This window comes from Lissotriton vulgaris, chromosome 5 (assembly GCF_964263255.1).
Source record: "Lissotriton vulgaris chromosome 5, aLisVul1.2, whole genome shotgun sequence".
NCBI classification, from domain to species: Eukaryota; Metazoa; Chordata; class Amphibia; order Caudata; family Salamandridae; genus Lissotriton; species Lissotriton vulgaris.
Genome location: NC_141693.1, coordinates 1,935,032,811 through 1,935,054,070, shown reverse-complemented (window position 1 = coordinate 1,935,054,070; position 21,260 = coordinate 1,935,032,811). Strand labels below are relative to the sequence as shown.

At 46.9% G+C, this 21,260-nt stretch overlaps 1 pseudogene; it reads right to left on the bottom strand.

The window, feature by feature from the left end:
• Positions 1-7,777: 7,777 nt before the first annotated feature.
• Positions 7,778-21,260, bottom strand: part of LOC147717793 (pyruvate dehydrogenase (acetyl-transferring) kinase isozyme 2, mitochondrial pseudogene) — a 65,979-nt pseudogene continuing 52,496 nt past the window's right edge.

Below are 21,260 nucleotides of genomic sequence, written 5' to 3'. Positions count from 1 at the left end.
CCATCTTACCAGGGTGGGATGAGGTTGCCAATGATGAAGCATGCCACGAAATGTGTGTGAGGCCTCCTCATCCAATAAAATTGTACTGTCAGGGGATATCATAAATTGATGATAGATCATTTCTGCATGTCTTTACGGCCATACCTTAGTATTTGCATATTTTGGTAACACCTCTTTTTCTCTTCTTGTGTAGATACAGTCTCAACTCCATGATCACCCTTGTAATACCTAATCTGAGCTGGTTTTACATGTGGAAAGTCTCTGTGAGTACATTTCCACACCTGGCACATTTACGCCAGTGCTCCGCTGGTTGGACAACCCTATGCAAATTGCATAGCTCATCTAGGGGGCACCTGCTGCAATAGGAGTTGTACCCCATGAACAGTGGGAATGGCCATCACTGGGCAAGACATACCACCACCCAGGTTAATCACGGAGATGATCTGGTTAACTTATCCTGGTACAAATGCCCCCACAACTATGAGGTTCTGTGGCTATAACAGCAAAGAAGCTGTCAGGTTTAAACCACCCCCAGGTTGTCATCACTTGAATTATTTCCCTGCAATCTGGGAACAACAAAAACATTCCATTTGTAGATACTTCAGCTATTTTTTTTAGAAGTTTCATATATTTACAGATTAACACGTGGTCGGTTTTTTAAAAACGTCTATTTTCAGATTTTGAGGCAGCCAAGCACACATTCGCTGCTGTATATCTCATCAGTCAAGTAAATGTAAGCAGCTACCTCCGCATATAACATATATAGTAGGTTTCTGCATGGCGTAAATTGGGAGTCACAATACATTGTCGGAGGCGTCGGCACCTAGGGTGTAATCCGCGTTAGGTGGTGCTCCATGCAAGGTGGGCTCCAAAAGTCTCTAGGCCAGGGAGTACCAGGGATCAGAGCCACATCTGTTTTGGGGTGCTCACAGCCCATGGAGAGTTCCCCTAGCCAATTCTCGAATTGTGGAGGTCTACCTCACCCATATGAACATAGGGCCCTGAGGTCACGTAACATCAGGGCAGTTGCAACGTATTTACGGTGAGTATTTGGGATGTCTTTCACATGCCCAGACGGGCCACAGATGGAGAGAACTCCAAACCAGAGCCAATCATCCACCTCACCGCCACGAGGATCTTCTGCCAGTGTGTGTGAGTCACGGACAAGCCCCTCCAGATATAAAGAGTCCGCTCCTGGCGCACCTCACTTCCAACCTGTCCGCTTTCGTAGTTAGGTCATATCACTCCAAGTTGACTGTGGTGTAGTATGCTCTGTGAATATATTTCAGCTCTATTAATCTGAGTGTTCCAATTGTACAGACAACTTGTACTTGCTGACAGCAATACGCCCACTTTATATCTTTTATTTCTTGGCCTGATTCCTGTTCCCACTTCCCCTTTGTCTGCACATTTACAGCAGACACACTTTCACAGCAGACACACACCGGTGTGATTAGCTTGGCAAAGCATAGGTCAGTAAGCTGATTCCACTCAGGAGGCTCCCCTGGCAAACCTGGAATGTCTCTCCTATCGTGTGACAGTCGCTGATATTTCAACACATCCGCAGACGTACACAAAGATCCGCTCAAGTATTCTGAGAGGGTTTTAAATGTCTTATTAATGAAGAGCCCCTCCCCCCAGCAGTCCCAGCTGCTACTGTTTAGTAATCTGATTAATCCCATTAATAATAATCTTCATTCGGGCATTGTCAATCAAAGGGATGCAGGGAGGGACATTTCCTTTGTCCCAACTAATGCTGCCAGCCTAGACTATGCCAAGATGTTGCAGTGTGCTCTATGTATCTCATATTAAGGACTATATGTTTTTTTCCAACCGGGCAGTTTTCAGGTCTTGCTAGAGCCTGCGCATGCGCTGGCCCGGCGAAACATTTAGTAAGCGGATTTTTCAAGTGCTACCGAAGGCTTTTGCCGGCCACCAGCTTGCTATTATGCGCACAAGCGTGCGCACCTCACTCGCCTCTCCAATGTTCTGTTGCTGATCTCTTTCACTTTCGTGTGTGCGCACACAACTCATGTTTGCGCATGCACTTTGCCTACTTCTTGTCACTCAGAACCTAACAGTTAAAAACATCCGTTATTTACAGTGAGTTACCCGTTTAAAATTCTATACATTAACTTTAAACTCCGGTGTGCATTGTGTTTTTAATCAATTAAACAGGTAATAATTAAATGTAGATGCGTTTTTATTACCATCTTCCGTTGTTTAAACGGTGAAATGTATTAGGCAAGTGTGTTTATAAGTAATCAGTGCGATTACGTTTTACTTTTTTTTTTTAACCCGCAGTATAACAAAACCAACTCTTTACACAACTGTCCAAATTGGTATCTTTATGGTCCCCAGATAATTTCTATCACCCGGCTACAATAACACACAAAATCAAACATCTTCCCAAAATATGCATACCTCTTCCCTCGGCCAAAGTCGTTCTATTTCTTTCTGCATTTAAGTCAACTGTTCCACAAAACCTATTCCTATGAAAAAAAACAGTTCTTTGCCCACGTCCTTTTGTTACCAGACCCCAGCTACAAGGCTCCATGTCCACAGTCCTCCGTTCCCATAAACAGCCCCTGCGCCATTTGCGCCCATCCACGGCCAGTTTTCCTACCAACCGTCCCTGTTCCGCATTCACAACACCCGTTCCCTCACCCGTGTTCCTGCAGATAGCCCACTCACCTGAGCTCTTCCTATCCCCATGCTGGCTCTGTTTGCAGACGAAAGAGAAACTAGGCACATGCGCTGTGGAGAGGATTGCAGACTCCACTCCAACAACAAGCCCAAAGTCCTGTAAAGGAAAACCCCTAAACACGTCCCGCCTAGATAAAGACAACAAGCGCCTATAAAAACGCAGAAAAACTTAATTTCTAAATTCCTATGTTTGGCTTAAATTTGATTTTCGTTTTCTCCGTCTTGTTGTGTCCAAACAAGACCTCCATGCAGAGAATGAACGCTGCAAGCACACCACAAAGTCAAATGTGATATTTAAGCCAGCGAGTACCGACAGAACAATGATATCTTTTTATGAGTAATGCAAATTGAGAATATTTATTCCAGGACCAACAAATGATGATATGGGGGAGTTGGGTATTGACATTGCTGAATACCCATGGGGAGAAAGCGAGATGTGAGACTTTTGTGGATTCTGTTGCTAATCACAGATAGTTCTGTTTTGTAGTGGGAAACTTTCAGCCAGACTGAACAGGTGAAATCCAAAACAGACCGACTCACCACTGTAAACGAGGGTACTCACAGCTGACAAGTTTCAGATTGCTTATGTGTGACCATACCATTGTTTATGTGTGACATTCCATGCTTCATTGGCGACTGTGCGAAACTTGATTGTGAGTAGAACCATGCAAAACAAGCATTGGCATAGCCAATAGATCTCGCTTTTGGGACCTTATAAGTATTTAGTGATGCAGCACAATATCCTTAGTGCAACAAAATCAACTGTTGCATTGCTAAACACTTATAAGGTCCCAAAGGCGATACCCAACGCCTATGTCAATACTTGTTAATATGACTGGGGTAGCAAGGCTTGCTTCTGGCTCTCGATGGGGAAACGGTCTGATATTGTGAAACCAGTGGTGCACAAATTGAGCATGGGCAAGAAGATAGTACATTTCAAAGTTTGGTTTGGAGCTGCGTAGCCTCCTTTCTTATAGGGTAGCTGCATTTTATTCTGTGCACCTCTGGGTTGGCAGCCTGTCCACTCAAGTTTGACCATTAGTGACCCAAGTAGGTCGAAAAAGCCCCTGGTAAGCGGAATTGGAACATTCTGGAAGAAGTAGATGTTGTTAATTAACAGCAGGAAACACATGGAACTTGCTCGTAGCTCAAGTTTATTCGGCCACAGACCCTTTGACACCCACAGCCAAGCACCACACTGGAACTGCCAACACATTCTAAAGTAAACCTGCCTAGTACAGTATGAAGGCCATGACTATTACATAGTTAACATTACAGCACCAATGGTAACTTTCTATTACAAACAGACTTAGCAAAAAGCTGATAATACTGCGTTACATTAGCTTAGGAAGAAGCACCCTTTGCATAAGTGCTGTCCTTCCTCTCACTGATAATGGCAGCCTAATCCATGACTCCACCAGGGAGGCCATAGTGGTCATGCATTTGTCCCTAAGAACCATATCCAGATCCCAGTGGTATTGGATGCCCAGGTACAGTATTGGCTCAAATTTACAATTTGATTCAGATATTAGCTCAGGATGTGTTATACCCCTCAATGATGGTGTCAGTATGGACTTGGACCAGTTTATGGTCAGGCCAGACCACCTATCAAAGTAGATTTTTCCTAAATAATGAGACTTTGATTCCGCTCTAGATCTTGAACTAAAAGCAAGATGTAATCCACATATATTGATCGCAAGGTTTTCTGAGCACCAAATTTTATACCATGTAATAGTGGTGTTCCCTCAGAATACTGGTGGGAGGCCTCACACCAGAGCAAAAAGAACTGGAGACATAGGTCAACCCCGACTTGGATTTCTGGCAATTGGTTATTCATTTGGATTTTAGCTTTTGAGCCAGAGTTTTAGCATAGCTCTACCCATGTCCCATGTGCCATGTCCTCACTCTCCACCACCAGTTAGTAAATATGGCAAATCTACAGAGTCAAATGCCTTGGTAGAGTCTAAGAAGGAAGCCCTGGGCAAAAGTATACCTACTGTCTGCCAGCAATAGCATTTTACTGAGTGTATCGCATATGCAGGTATTGTCTCCAGTTTGCCAGTGTCAACATTTTGCAAAGGATGCTTTTATACGCCAAGAAGCATGCTAGGTCCATCAGAGTATTTGCAAGCATCCCTTGCTCACTCTACCACCATGGGCGGCTCCAGGCTCATGGTGGCCCTGTTCAGGGAGCGTATTTAGTGGGCCCCGGAAGAGGGGGTCCGGACGGGGCAGGAATAGGGGGTCTGGGCGGTGTGGAGCGCGGAGGCCAGTGAAGAGGGGGGGTTAGGGTGTTAGGAAGTGGAACAGAGCGGGAGGCCGCCAAATTCCTGCCAGGGGCAGCCACGCAAATATGAATCCATCCTCAGAGGATTATTAGATTAAGGATATATATTGGCGTGGTGGCCCCTGGGGTTTGGTGGCCCTGTGCAGGTGCACAGCTTGCACATGCCTAAGGCCACCCCTGCTACCACTGGATTCAAGATAGCCTGGCTGATGAGGATTATGAATCCGAAACCGGTCCCAGGATGCGTGTTTCTGGTCCAGGAAAGACATGGCTTGGCAGTTCGGGCTCCACTGTTCCCATGAGGTACAGGGTCAGACTGATTTGCATATGGCCATGTCTGAACTGGGGCGGTGGAGTGAGCTAAAGAATGATGATGGATTAAATCCAGATCAGTTGACTGGGGGTGAGTGTTTGATTTGCTCAAGCACTCCGTCCATCATCCCCTTTGGTATTGCTTTGTTCGCCCTGAGTAGTCAGGGTATGCCCAGACGTGGGTACCTTGCTCACTCTACCAATGGATTAAAGATAGCCTGGCTGATGAGAATTATGAATCCGAAACCGGCCCCAGGATGCTTGTTTCCAGTCCAGGGAAGACATGGCTTGGCAGTTCGGGCTGGACTGTTCCCATGAGGCACAGGGTCAGACTGATTTGGATATGGCCATGTCTGAACTGAGGTGGTGCGGAGTGAGCTAAGGAATGATGATGGATTAAACCCAGATCAGTTGACTGGGGGTGAGTGTTTGATTTGCTCAAGCACTCCATCCATCATCCCCTTTGGTATTGCTTTGTTTGCCCGGAGTGGATCCTCTCTAAGTCCCACATTATTTAAGGTATATGAGAGGCCACTGGCCAAGGTCATCTAGCCATTCGGGATCAAAGTGGTCACCTACGCGGATGACACTCAGCTGGTGATATCTCTAAACCATCTGGGACTGACCCTGCAGACCAAGAGCTCTGTTTGGGAAAAGTCGCCACCAGGATGCAACATTCTTGTCTCAAACTGATCAGAGAAAAACAGAAATCATGTACTTGGGAAATACTGCCAAGTTAGTTTCCACACTGTCATGGCCTTCCTGCCTGGGTGCCCCCAGTCCCGAAGTCCAAAATCAAGAGCCTTGGTGTGTGGCTGGATGATTCTCTCAAAGTCGGCCAGCAGGCAGTGGCAGTGACGGGGGCTTGCCACAGCATCCTTAGAATGCTACGGAAGGTCCTTCCCCTACTGGCCACTGAAGCTAAGAAAATTGTGGTCCAGGCCCTGGTTCTCTCGCACCTGGACTACTGTAACTCACTGTACTTGGGAGCTCCAAAATCTACCCTAAGGAAGCGTCAGGTGGTACAGAATTGCGCTGCGCGACTTCTGACCGATTGTGGCAGTACGCAGTCAGCTAGATCCAGTTTGAAAGCCCTTCACTGGCTGCCGATATAGGAGAGGATCTCCTTTAAAGCCTTATGCACTGCTCATAAGAGTCTTAGGGGCACAGGCCCCCGCATTAATCAGTCTCTGATCACCGCCTATCTTACTGAGAAATCTCTTCGCTCTGCGAATTTAAATTTAGCATGCATTCCTAAAATTAATAGGTAGCGTAGGTGAGGCCGCTCCATTTCATATAACATAGCCAGACTGTGGAACTCCCTCCCTCTCAATCTGCAGCTTGAAACTTCCCACCGCACTTTCCGAAGGGTCTTAAAAAATGGCTATTCCAGAACAGTAATTGCTAGCCTCCTCTTTTAACTTGATTTCCCGCTAGCGCTGGGATGCCTCAAGGTAGCCTTGAGCTTAATAAATGCTAATTAATAATAATAATAATGAAGCACAACAGCTTGTGCTCACTCAACACCAACCATGCTAATGTATCCCTTTCAATGTAATTATGAATGTAGGGTAGGGTGACCAACCGTCCGTAAATTTCACGGACCTTCCGTAATTTGGACCTCACGTCCGTTGTCCATGAGGATCCTTTTAACGGACGCCTTTTGTCCGTAATTTTGGGCCTTGCAGGGAAACAGATCTGTGCCCCGGCGAGAGGCCTATGCTCCCTGCTGGGGTGCCTCCCACTCATCGAAGAGCATAAGAGCAGCCCCACGCGCCCATTGTCATTCTGTCTGCGGCTGATTGCCACATACAGAATGACAATGGGCCAGTTTAGTCTCTCCCAGCATGTGGCGACCTCCGTCAAGGGCTAAAATGTACAAAACAAACGTATAAAGTTGAAAAGAAGAGTTTAAAGTTCTTACATAGTCTCATCATTTCAGAGCTGAAGCAGTTTTTTAAATGATAATAATTTATTTTCCAGCAAAATTAAAATTGGATTATGATCATCCAATGCCTTTGTCTGGAGAGATGAAATCCCAATTCTCACATGTCTGTTCTCTCGATTTCTCTCCATTAGTCTCAAAACTTCACATTTGCAAATGCCCCTTTAAGGCCTTTCCACCAGATTTCTTTTCAGTTAAGTGATAACAGCTGCAAAAGGTAGGTCAAAATACTTGGAGTGTTCAAAGTGCTGGAAATTGTTCAAATGAAGGTTTGAGACATGTTCTTTAAAGTGCCACAAGACTCGTGATGTGAGATAATCAGACACACTGGTCCTACAGTGAAGGATTTGGACACAAAAAACAGATAAACACTGCACAAAACCTCACTCTGTGAGGTTCCCCATGCCACTTGCATACATCACTCTCAATATTGCAGCATTTGTGGGATTAGTTCATGACTTAGTCTTTTGAGGGTGTCGAAGCTAGTCCTTGACACAGTGCCAGGCCGGTGTGATAAATGCTGCCAGCTAGCTGAGCCGATATGTGGAGAGCTTTTTAGGTTCCGTGCTGGGGATGTACCAGTCATCTGTTTCTTGAGTTGACTGCTAGTGCTTGCAGGCAGATTTGTTGTAGACAGGAAGGTTTGTTCCACTGAGTCGATCGACAGTGCCTTAAGATAAACGACTGCATCAGTTCCAAAGCCCTCCATGGAGCAAAGCTGCAGGGCACCCTGGACGTACATGGCATAGAGTCTAGAAATAGGAAGACCATCCATATCCGAAACCCGCCACAGGTGTTCCACCTGCACCTAGGTGTGGCATGGGTGCAGTAGAATACATATAGCTGAAAAGCCTTTCAGTCTTAAATAGTGGGACACCACCTCCTCTGTCACTCATCTTAACCGAGACATCTTCGCCGCCCAGAGCCACCATCACCTTGATGGGTGGAAGTTAGCGACTGGAGCTGTGGTGTTCCACTGTTGCTCGCACGGCGTTCTTGAAGAGCTCAAAGAGCATGTGATAAAGATGAGATGGGGCATATACGATGCGCATAGGGTGTTCTGGATCATTAACATTGACTGCCTGGATTTCCAGATTAGGCAAAGCCATATAGTATTCATCACACAGCATCTTCTCCATTTCAAAGGCATCTCTCACTACGTCAGTCACATCACAGTACGGATTGATGCTTCCAGTGTGTTTAGGATGAGCAAGGTTTGTCGTTGCATCAAAAATCAAAGTGTGCTCGTTGATCAGCATGCGGATAGAGATGCGGCTCAGGTAAAAGCAGTCCGTGAAGCATTGCACATTCTGATTTATCATTGGGTGAATGCTGAAGGCTACCTTGTACTCAATGACCTGATGCAAAGGTCTGGTCCGGGACCAGGGTTCAATTCCTGCCTCGGCGGCTCTTGGACTCAATCTCCCCGGACCTGATAATTCTCGTCTCGGTGCCTAGTAAAATCATGGGTCCCACTCTGTGACTCTGGGCAATAGCTTGCTTAATCTCCACAAGTGCCCAGGAGTGGACATCTCACAGAAAAGCCAGGAAGGGTTCCACAGCGATATTAATACAGGGCTACAAGACCTCTAGGTCGAAGGCGCTATATAAATACAAACACATTCACATTTCAATTGAAACTCTATTGTTCCGCCTCTAGATTTCGGGTTCTAGGACCCTGGCCTCGTCCAGAGAGTCTCAGTTGACTCTACGTCTCTTGCCGAATGAGAGCTGAAGAGTTTTTATTATTATATAAAACGAAGACATAGTTGCTGGTATTTTATTTATTTTATGCAACTAACATCCATTGACAAAACCAATAGTCCTGGCTTGTTGTGGGTCTAATGTTACTGGATACAATGATAGAAACAGCAAAATACCAGTGGGGAGGCACATTATGCTCAGCATATATTTTAAGGAGGGGTGTTTTAAGCCACACCCTTATTTACATCGGACACGCCCCTTGGAGAGCCCCAGATTATTCATCCCACTTAAAGCTCTCGAAACAACACCATGTCACAGTCACCTCGTGTGCTGGCACTGTGCATCATGCATGACTAATCACTTCCAAGTTTTCAGATTGCCTATGTGCAGGGGCATAGTGAACCTTCTCCCACCCCAGGATCTACAGCATGGGTGAAGTTCTAGATGGGCCTCATCTGTCTGCAACTGGATGGGTGAAAGATGGATAGCTAATTGAAAGGGGATTGGAGAGAGAAAGGGAGGATGGGTGGATGAATGATAGCATTGATGAATGGTTGACAGAATGGATGGGCGTATGGGTGCATGGATGAGTGAAAAGCAGAATGTTAAAATGGATGAGTGAACAAAGCATATCTGAGTGAAAGGGAAGGTGGAGTGCTGGAAGAAAGGATGGATGGAGAAATGAGCGGGTGAATGGGTGGACGGATGAGTGACTGGGTGCATGAATGAGTAAGTGAAAGGATGGCTGGATGGGTGAAAGGGTAGATGATTAGGTGGATCAGTGGATGGATGGGTGGAAGAGTGGATGGATGAGTGAAAGGATTTCTTGGGTGTAAGGGTAAATGGTTGGATGGATGAGTGAATGGATGATGGGTGGAAGAGTGGGTGGATTAGTGAAAGGATGGATTGGGTAAAAGGGTGGATGGATGGAAGGATGGATGGATGAGTGAAATGATGAATGGAAGGATAGATGATGGATAGTTGTGCAAATGGTTGAAAAGCTTTAAATATGGATGGGCACACAGATGGAAGGACAGAATGAATGGTGAAAGACTGAATGATGGATGAAAGAATTAATAGATGACATTTTGTGTGACGCCCAACTGCTACTTGAATGTTACACTAGTAATTGTATATGTTTGCATGTTTTGTTTTCGGTGTAAGATCTTAGGGAGAGTCTCATAGTGCCATGGGGTGTGCTTGAGATGTATAGTGTGGTTGTAGCAGTAGGCAAGGTGTAAAAAATAAAGTCTTTTATAGTGTATTGACAGTGCATTCTTTAAGAAAGCTGCAGGGAAAAGCACCTTTGTGACTTCCGTCAGCTTGTGCATCTCTCTGCAAAGCCCCCATAAGCAAAATCAGAATCCATATTTTAAGTTCCACTTGCTGAAACACCCATAATGCATTCCCTATAGGGGTTCATCACAGCAATCCTCCTTTTAGTTCACCTATGCATGCCGCTTTACATCTCACAGTGGCATTCAGATATGAGATGCTAGTAACAAGGTCTATCCGAGCAGATCTTCCTGACCACATGCCTGCTCAGGACCATGAGTTGTAAACAAAATATCGGACTGGACAACCCAGTGCAGTAACCATATAAATAGATTATTATCATATGAAATACCACAAAAAGACCTGCACAGTTGCTCCAGCTGCATGCACACCGAAAAACCGTGAAGTGCCCAATAGTCTCAACCTAATATAAAACTTATTTTGACTTGTACTTAATTGGTTGTCCATTTATGTACTTTTATACTATCGCACAACTTCCTCTGATGTGTCTGTGAAACTTACCTTGTGTCCCGAATCTTTGTTCTGAATTTTGACCTTCTGTCCAGAATTTTTGTCCTGAATTTTGACCCTCTGTCCTGAATTTGTACACTTACCGTCCTGAACTTGCACCCATGCCAGTTGGTCACCCTAATGTAGGGGCATATTATCAAGACAGGCGATAAAATTATCGCCGTTTTATCGGCAGAAAACTGCAGCTAAAGCGGCGATAATGGGCTTGATAATCTGCCCTTGTGAATTCCCATAGCAGCCCAGGTTCTGGAGTTAACCTGGGCTGCTATGGGAATTCACAAGGGCAGATTATCAAGCCCATTATCGTCGCTTTAGCGGCAGCTTCCTGCCGCTAAAGTGGCGATAATTTTATCACTGTTCTTGATAATATGCCCCGTTGTTCGTTGGTAGGTTTACTTTCGCAGGATACAGCTCAGAATTGAATGTAGTGACCTTGTTCAGGATGTTGACAGTGCTGTGGAGTGCCTCACCCACCTTTGATTCTATTTGGACAATATCAGATGCCGCCCTCGCAGGGCCGATCAAATCTTGAAGAGTTTGCCGCCGCACTCGGGCACCCTTTGCACATGTCCAGGGCGCAGCATGGCTTCATTTCCTAGGAATGTAACTTCCCTATTAGCTGTATCTCCGAGCTCCACCTGTTTCATGTTCATGCCAGCCGTGCCAGGCTTCTATTGGGCAGCCTCTCCCTCCTTCTAATGTCAGACTCCAGTATATCAGGAGGATCCCCTGCAGCTTCGCACTGCACTCCGCTCACCACCAATGTAGAGCCTCCAAAAGAGACAATTTAAGGCATGGGCAAAGTGGGCTCAGTCCCAGGGCCCCAGCCTTTCAGAGTCCTACCCTAATGGCCTGGAATATTCTTAAACAGACTGTTTTCCTAATGTGGGTCAGGCGTGAAAATCTATTGCAGATATTTTGCTGACATTTTTTTGTTTCATGCAACATCCATTGAACATTTTTTTAGATCGAAACAGGAGTTCACATATGAGGAATGGGGGGGGGAGGGGGGTGCCACAGGTATTATTTGCAGCAGTATTAGTGAGCTGCTGCTGCTGTGTTACAATATTGAAAACACACGTCACTATCCCTGAATATTAGATGTAAACACATTAAGAATTTGGGCAAGTGTGCCTGAGCACTTTCAGTGACCTGGCCACAGAGGGCGTGAAAGAGCTGAAACTGGATCATACATTCAAAGCTGTTCCGAGCAGGGGCCCCACAGACACGCTTGGCCCAGGGTCCCGAAATTCCTTAAGATGTCCATGGCCTCCCACATTGTGTGAACGTGGCGACTGCTGCCCGATGGGATGAAAAGTAGGATTGGATTGTTTGCTTCATTTCTTCTTTAAACACAGGGTCTAATAGCTGCTGTACCCATTGCATGTGGGTATGTATGCCTGTAGGACAGCCAGGGTTGACCCTACAGGGTACCGGGTAGATGTGTAAAGGAATTAATCAGTCTGAAATTGAAATTGAAAATGATTTATATTGCGCAAAACAATAACCCGAAGGTATCAAGGCGCCTAGCAAAAGGTCAGGAAGGACCAAGAGGGGAAACATGGATCTTAAACATAAGCTTGCTTGAAGAGAAAGGTCTTTAAGGCAGTGCGGAAGATCTGTAGGGATGGAAGGGATCTCAGATCCAAAGGAAGTTCATTCCACCACTTAGGAGCCAGAGTGGAAAAGGCTCTACCGCCCCACCTGGCTTTCCGTATACGGGGAGTTGCAAGAAGCAGCTTCCCGGAGGAACGCAGGTTTCTGCGGGGAACATAGTGGGAGATAATGGATCCAATTCCAGTGTCGCTCTTTTTAGCAATGGCTCTGTAGGTCATACACAGGACCTTAAACCGAATGCGCCGTTCCACCGGCAGCCAGTGCAGAGTTTTTCTGGCTGCCGTGGCTGAAGAGCGTCTGGGGATATCCAGGACAAATCTGGCTACGGCATTTTGGACCACCTGCAAGCGCTGCAGCTGTCCTTTATTGAGTCCTGCATACAGCGCATTGCAATAGTCCAAACGCGAGCCGATGAGAGCGACAGCTATTTGTTTTCTTGCCTGGAGGGAAAGAAATTTCCTAACCCTACGGAGAGTGTGAATCAAGCCCCAGCAAGTGGAGACAGTTCTGCTCACCTGGTTGCCTAGGTCGAGGGCAGGATCTAATATCACCCCGAGATTTTTAGCAGAGGAGGTGGGGGAGGGACAGGTACCAAGGGAGTCAGGCCACCAGTTGGCTGACCAGATGTTTTCTTTTCCCCCAAACACCATCACCTCAGTTTTCTCCCCATTCAGTTTCAGAGAGTTCAAAACCATCCACCTACCGACCGCCTCCATACAAGATCTAAATTTGGAGGCGGTTGGTTCATCTGAATGGGGTAGAGAAACGAGGATTTGAGTGTCGTCTGCATACGAGACTACCTCCATCCCGAAAGATCTTATAAGTTTGGCCAGTGGGGTAACATAGATATTAAAAAGGGTCGGGCTAAGGGCCGACCCTTGAGGAACCCCACATAGCACCGGACGGGATGGAGATAGAAACTCCCCAAGTTTGACTCTTTGTTCCCTCCCTGTAAGGAAGGAGGTCAAGAGATCAAGAGCTGCATTCTTCACCCCCACCTCCCTCAGCCGGGATGTAAGGACCGAGGGGGAGAGGGTGTCGAAAGCCGCCGTTAGATCTAGCAGGACCAGGAGAGATGTCTGGCCCTCATCTACTGATGTACGGATCTTGTCAAGTACGATGGTGAGGGCTGACTCAGTACTAAATTCCTTCCTGAATCCATGCTGAGAGGAGTCTAAGCATCCAGAGCTTTCGACAAAGGCGGCAAGATGTTTGTTGAGATGAGTCTCAAGCATCTTGGCAGGAGCGGGGAGCAGGGAGATAGGCCGGAAGTTTTTTAGAACCCCCGGATCCAGGGAAGCCTTTTTCAGCAGGGGTTTCACTACCGCCTTCTTCCACTCTGCAGGGAAGATACCATCTCTAATGGCAAGATTCATTAGCTCCACCAAAGGAGGTAGGAGGGTCTCCCTACATTGTTTAATGACCTTCAGCGGACAAGAGTCCAAAGGGGATCCGGACTTAGTCTTGGCTAACAGGAGCTCAAGATCTTGTACGGTCAGCGAGGGAAAGGTGTCCAGAGTGCAAGGAGTGGAGATTTCAGTGATGGTTAGACTCATCTCCACACCAGGTGTAGGTGCACTGAGGGCAGCTCTTTGTTCCTCAAGGGCTAAGCTACAGTCTAGCTACATCCCTCGACCCAAGGCAGTAATCTTTTCTGGATGAGGAGCTGTGTACCACCGAGTAAAATGTATACTACCTGGAGTTAGAGCACATAACACACAAAGGTCCAGCCAATCAAATTGAAGCCCTACGTTTCTCAGCATATTTGGCACCTGATTATGCCTACTTATCGGGCTACCAGTGCTATCTGTACCAGCCTGCAAACTGAGATTGACATGTCCACACCATATATTGGAGCATGCGAGCACGCAGTCAGTCTTGCCACAATTCCAGCAAAGAAATCAGGGTCATCCAGATGTGGGCACATGTGTTTATAATTGTGTCATGCACCATGACGAGTATGTCCTGCCCCACCAAGTAGTGACCCTCCCTATCCTGGATGGTATTGAGAAGCCGAAACTGCATGCCCCATTTTACCAAGATGGCCAACATTCTGGAAAAGGTAGAACAAGAAGAAAAGTATTTTTAGGAGCTCCAGTTATTAGCAAAGTGATTGTGGCATCTCCGACAGTAATGCTATATCTGCTGTATGCCTATTGAGATAGATTACCTGCAGGGCCTTGTAGTAATTGTTCACCCCCTCACATTCCATGTCATCAATCTCACTGTGTACTCAGCCTCACATTGCCCACCCATTCAGCTGTTGCTATTTCTCAACATCACTGCTACAGTGGACTGACTGTGACTGCTATCATACTGATCGATACCTATTCCATTGTGCCTTCCTCGATTGATCATCGCCAACATATACCTACCCACCTTCCACATCAAGCCTGTACTATTCAATGACACGGCCCTTAGGAACTCCCTTACAACTGTGACATAAAGTCATTTTATCCCTGTTTAGTAAAGAAATATGAACTCCTAAATCAGCACTTTGGGGTGGTCAAAGCAGCAACATTGGGGCTTACCCACCCCCACACTCATTAGGTCAGGTGTTTATCTGGGCCTGGAGAATATAGACAGCAAAGTTACATCATAAAATGACCAGTCGTGTGGATAAAAGGTAGCCATCCAAGTGAGTGGGATGTACAAGAATGGGTGACCAGAAGACATGATACTGCAAGGTAAGATCTCAGATTGCCTAAGGTGGGTTACCCACTATAGAAATGGCAGGACTGGTGGAATGATGCCAGTCTTTTCCATGTCCACGCTGGCTGCATCTCTTGGAGTCAACCTGAGCTTACTCCATGTTGCTGAGATGTTGGCTCAGTGATGGGCCCTCCTGCCCCTTCTTTCCCCTCTTGCCAGCTGGGGTGGGTTTGTACAGCATAGTGGGTGCTTCCCTTGGGTCTGCGAACATGTGGGTTTTGACACGCAGCGGCAACAGTAGTTTGTCGGATATAGACTGGTACATGGCATTCTCCAGTGGCTTTGTTCCTTCAAGTTGTATGTCATTTCTGTTGTGTTTCATTTTCAGTATCTTATCATGGTCTCTGTAATTGAGAAGCTTAGCAATGATGGGGTGATGTTGAGCTCCTGGGATCAGACTCGAGATCAGGACAATCAATCAATCAATCAATCAATCAATCAATCAATCAAGAAATGTATATAGCGCGCTACTCACCCGGAGGGTCTCAAGGCGCTTGGGGAGGGGGGTCTGCTACTGCTCGAACAGCCAGGTCTTCAGTTGCTTCCTGAAGGAGAGGTGGTCTTGGGTCTGACGGAGGTGGATGGGGAGGGAGTTCCATGTCTTGGCTGCCAGGTAGGATAAGGATCTTCCTCCCATGGTGGCTCTTCGGATGCGTGGAACGGCGGCGAGGGCGTGGCTGGTTGAATGGAGCTGACTGGTGAGAGTGTACAGGGTCAGGCGGTTGTTGAGGTACCTGGGGCCCAGGTCGTGGAGGGCCTTGTGTGCGTGGGTGAGGAGTCGGAACGTGATTCTCTGGTTGACGGGGAGCCAGTGAAGGTCTCTCAAGTGTCCGGAGATGTGGCTGTGGCGGGGTTGTCCAGGATGAGTCGTGCTGAGGCGTTCTGGATGCGTTGGAGTCTCTTTTGTAGTTTGGCAGTGGTTCCGGTGTAGAGGGTGTTTCCGTAGTCCAGTCGGCTGGTGAAGAGTGCCTGTGTGACAGTCTTCCTGGTTTCGTGGGGATCCATCGGAAGATCTTACGGAGCATGCGTAGGATGTTGAAGCACGAGGATGAGACGGTGTTGACTTGTCTGGTCATCGAGAGGGAGGAGTCCAGGATGAAGCCCAGGTTGTGTGCGTGGTCTGTTGGTTTGGGTGCGCTGCGCAGGGCAGGGGGCCACCAGGAGCCGTCCCAGCAGAGGAAGATGGTACCAGGATGAGGACTTCCATCTTGTCTGTGTTGAGTTTCAAGCGGCTGGTCTTCATCCACTCTGCTACTTCTTTCATCCCTTCGTGTAGGTTGCTTCTGGCGGTGGCTGGGTCGTTGGTGAGGGGGAGGATCAGCTGAGCGTCGTCGGCGTAGGAGATGATGTTGAGGTTGTGTTGGCGTGCGATGGCCGCGAGGGGGCTCATGTAGATGTTGAAGTGGGTGGGGCTGAGTGATGATCCCTGTGGTACGCCGAAGATGACTTCGGTGGCCTCGGATCTGAACGGGGGTAGGCGGACTCTCTGGGTTCTTCCGGCGAGGAACGAGATGATCCACTCCAGAGCCTTCTCTTGGATTCTGATGTTGCTGAGGCGATGTGCTAGGGTGCGGTGGCAGACAGTGTCGAACCCTGCGGAGAGATCCAGGAGGATGAGGGCCGCTGTTTCCCCGTTGTCAAGCAGGGCACGGATGTTGTCAGTGGCTGCGATGAGGGCCGTCTCGGTGCTTTTGTTAGCTCGGAAGCCGGACTGCGAGGGGTCGAGGGAACCGTTTGTCTCGAGGAAGGCGGCAAGCTGTCGGTTGACGGTCTTCTCAATGACTTTGGCAAGAAAAGGGAGGAGCGAGATGGGACGGTAGTTCTTGAGGTCGGTGGGGTCCGCTGATGGTTTCTTCAGGAGGGCGCTGAGTTCGGCATGCTTCCAGCTCTCGGGGAAGGTTGCGGTGTCGAAGGAGCAGTTGATGACGTCTCAGAGCTGGGGTGCGATGACGGAGGCGGCCCTGTTGAAGACGTGGTGGGGGCATGGGTCGATTGGTGATCCGGCGAGGGTGGTGTTCATAGTGCGGATGGTGTCTTCGGTGCTGACCGGGGTCCAGTTGCGGAGGGTGGTGGTGGGGGGCGTTGGTTCAGTGGTTGGGTGCGTGGGCTGTGTGCGGAAGCTGTTGTGTATGTCGGCGATCTTGCTGTGGAAGAACGAGGCGAGTGAGTCGCAGAGGTCTTGCACGGGTGTGATGTCGTTGTTGCAGGCGCTGGGGTTGGAGAGCTCTTTGACGATGCTGAAGAGTTCTTTGCTGTTGTGTGCATTGTTGTCTAGTCGTTCCTTGAATGCTGTCTTCTTGGCGGTGTGGATCAGCTGGTGGTGTTTGCGGGTGGCGTGCTTGAGGGCAGTCATGTTGTCTGTAGTCGGGTCTTTGCGCCAGGCTTTCTCGAGGGTGCGGCAGTTCTTCTTGGAGTTCACACAGTGCTCACATTCAACCATAAAGACCGACAATAGGTTGGCTCTAACAAAGATGTCTGATAGTAACTGTTCTACGTAATCCTCTAGGTGGCCCATGTTTGTAGTTTATTGTATTCCAAAAATGCCCATATTACTTCTGCGAGTGCTTGGCTCAAGGTTTTCCTTATTTGCTTTCTTTTTCTCCAGCTTCATCTAATAATCCTTTTGTTTGTCTGAGCTGTTGAGTAATCCTTGCTATCCAGCTTTGGTGTCTGTTGTTGCCCAAGCTTTCTCTCTTACAATGAAACACCAGTCTTGATCTGCAAGGTGTTCAAGTAAGCGCCTACATTTTTTTGCCTTCCGATGTCAATCTAGGTTGCTTTGCATCTGGTTTACCCATAGTGCCAGTGAGTAATCAAGGGGTAGGATGGTCCAGTGTCTCCAAATGCCAACACCACACAGTGGTGGGCACCCCAGGCCGAAAGTGCACAGCGGAAACAAGAAGTCCAGTGAATATCGGATCAGATAATTGTTGGTGGAACTAGTATATTAAAGTACATGAACCAAGGGACGTGGCAGCCCCAACTATACACAACTAGGTAGGTTTCTGCAAATGCCAATCTCACTTCTCAGCAGAATGTATGCAGTGCTGTAGCCCAGATGCGCTTGTCCCATATATTGCCAGATCTTACTTCCCCCATCCACTGTATATTAGTAGGAGTGCACATGCTACCTATTGGAATGGCCCATGTAGACTTTTATACAGTTGTGGCCTATTGACAGCAGCTTAACAATGTTTATGATATGAGACCACATCTCCATGCTTCCTTGGGGTGAAATGTGTAAAGTGAAAAATGGGTATCAAGACAACCTATGTATTTCTGAAATACACACCAGATACAGAGTTTAGGACCAGCAGTTATTTGTACATTCCCAAATTGGTGGGGACCCTTACTAGCATTTGATTCAGAGTTCATTTTTCAAAATACCTTAATTCTTACTTATTTGCTTACATTTGGGAGGCACAAATGCAGAGAAATACAATTGGTAATAACTATTGTTTTACTATTCTGTATTTCAACATGTCCCCCAATTGAAATGGTACCTCACTTGTGTGGGTAGGCCTAGTGCATGTGACGGAAAAGGGCCCAAAACATAACATTGACACATCATATGTTTCCCACAAACCAATTACTTTTTTTTAAGAGAGGTATCTTTCCCTAGCTCTGCCACCACCTAGGGAAACCTAGAATACCTGTACATGTTTGAACGCTATTTAACACAATGGACCCAACCACTGCTGGGTCCGAGGGAGAGGGAGAAGATTCACATAAAGGCCAGGGGCACATAGGGAAACCTAGCAAACCTGTACATTTTTGACAACTCAACACCTGGGGAATCCAGAGTGGGGTGAGCTGCATGGCTCTCAATGGGTTTTCTTGCACCAAAGTCTTTGCAAACCTTAAACTATGATTATTAACACACATTTGCCTCACATTTCTGTTAGGAAAACTTCTGGAATCTGCAGTGAGCAACAAATTTCCTACCACCCAGACTTAAATTCTATTGACAAAATATTTCACTAAAGTGAGGGCAAAATATTGAGAGCTATAAGGGTAGTAAAAAGTACTTTTGGCTTTCAGAGTACTCTTAGAAACACAAAGAGAGTAAGGAGTTGTGTCCGTAGTTACTGGACGGGGAATACTCCTGATTCCCTGGTCAAGGATTTAGAAAGAACAATTGAAGGAGTATTACCCGATGAAGGGGATGAAGGCTTTGTCCAAGTGAGGAAGCACTGTTCCTTTGTTAGTAAACCCCTCACTCACCACCTAGTGGTGACTTGCTTCATCATCGGGGCCCACCCAAGTGGCCTAACGTCACTTGGGTGTGCTTCAACACCTGATTTACAGTGGAGCAGGTAGTGAAGTGTGGGATGTAGACAAAAAGGTGTGAGTGTTAAAATTGTCCTGGTTAATGCTTTTGTATCGATTTTAATAAAAAAGTAACTGGACAAAGTTAAAATATTAGTGAGATAGTAGTAGGAGAGTTACGGCCTACGTATCTCAGCTATGTGTTGGTCGACATGTTTCTACCATATGGGGAAATCCCCGGTATTCCTCAGGACCAAAACAAGGAAGTGGGAGGTGTGCGCCCCCTAAAAGACGCACCCTGTCCTAAATCCTTGGGCATCCAGAGGCAAAATCCACTTCTGGGTAGACACTCCTAAAATATAGGGTGCCAACAAAAACCTAGGGAAAGAAAGAAAGTAAATGTAATAGTTACTATCCTGTAACGTAGTGCAGACTTAGGGTGCATAATACGTGCAATTATCCTTGCTTTTCACAGTGGTGAATAAAAACGTGCCTTCATCAGTAGAGAGCGTGTCTACCAGTGTTGTGGAAACGTGCTCATTAACGTGGGAGTAAAAGATGCAGAATGAATATCTGGTTACAGGGATCTAAGTTGGCGTCCTCTGTGCGTGCCTGAAAAAGCATGCTTCTGCCGTACAATAGAGTGCACTGAACTGGAGTGCTCATATCTTTACCGTCGTGGAGCATACTGTGTCAACTGGAGGTTTTACTGATATGTTAAATAGGTTCGAAAATATCCTAATCAGGATGAGTGTTATACATATATGAAGACAAACTAGACTCATACACACATACACCATATAGTTTGCCACGACACACAACATGTCTGGAAAAATGGGGGCTTACTGGAGAGGTACTCTGATCGAGTTACATCAAGCAGGAGGTATGGGCTTCGCTGGTAGCAACATATTCTAATTGGAAAAGGTATATGTTGCATAATGAGGAGTTTAACCTGCACAGCGGTTCGTATCCTCGAACTAATCAAGGAGCCTGCTTTGGGGAGAAAAATGTACTTACAGTTGAAAGTAGCGAAGTAGGGAGATTCACCTACGTCTACCTGCCGCTGCTCGGGTGCAATGCGAGAATGAGCGCGGTCAGCGTATATGCGCTAGCTTACTTCCGGGTGTGATCACGTGGCCGCTACGGCGGCCCGTAGGGGAATGGAGGCTGGAAGCTGCGCCTGCGCATAGTCAATGCTGTGTCTAGTGTTCACTAGGAAGGTTCCCAGGCAAGCGTGTGTTGGCATGGTGATCTGACAATGCTGCGCATGCGCCTTGGGAACGAAAAACGGCTAGGGGCTCGGATTTGGGAACGTTCGACATCAAGGTCTTTTGTAAATAAATGGGTTATACTAAACTTGAAACCCTGAAAAAACATGCCAATATGATTCAAGGAATGGGATATAATCATGTGCCGGGTACAGGGACCAGTTCACTGGCATGAAAGGGACATGGTTTAGCACCAGAAGGTGTGCTGGTTGAGTTAGTAGCAGTATTAACACGCAGGGTCAGTGATGAAATTCTGTGTTAAGAGAGCTGGTTTCAGAATTAAATGTATTCCCGTGTCATCGGACAACATTAGTATGAGATAGTGTTATTTTAATACAGAGTTCCACGGAATGTTGTCATTAAGACCATGTATATGGGTGGAAAGTCTGTATATCCATCTCTGTTCTTTTTCAAATAGGCGAGCCTGGATATTAGGGCCCGCTTGCAACTGTTCAATGACTGTCCACCTCATATCGTTGGTGGTATGATGGGCAGTTAGAAAGTGGTCAGTGAGTTTGTCATATTCTTCTTGCATCTTATCGTGCTCCTGTGTTCGCAAATCCGTTGTTTTATTTTGCGTGTCGTCATACGCACATAGGGTTTTCCACAGGTGCAGGTGATCAAGTAAATGACA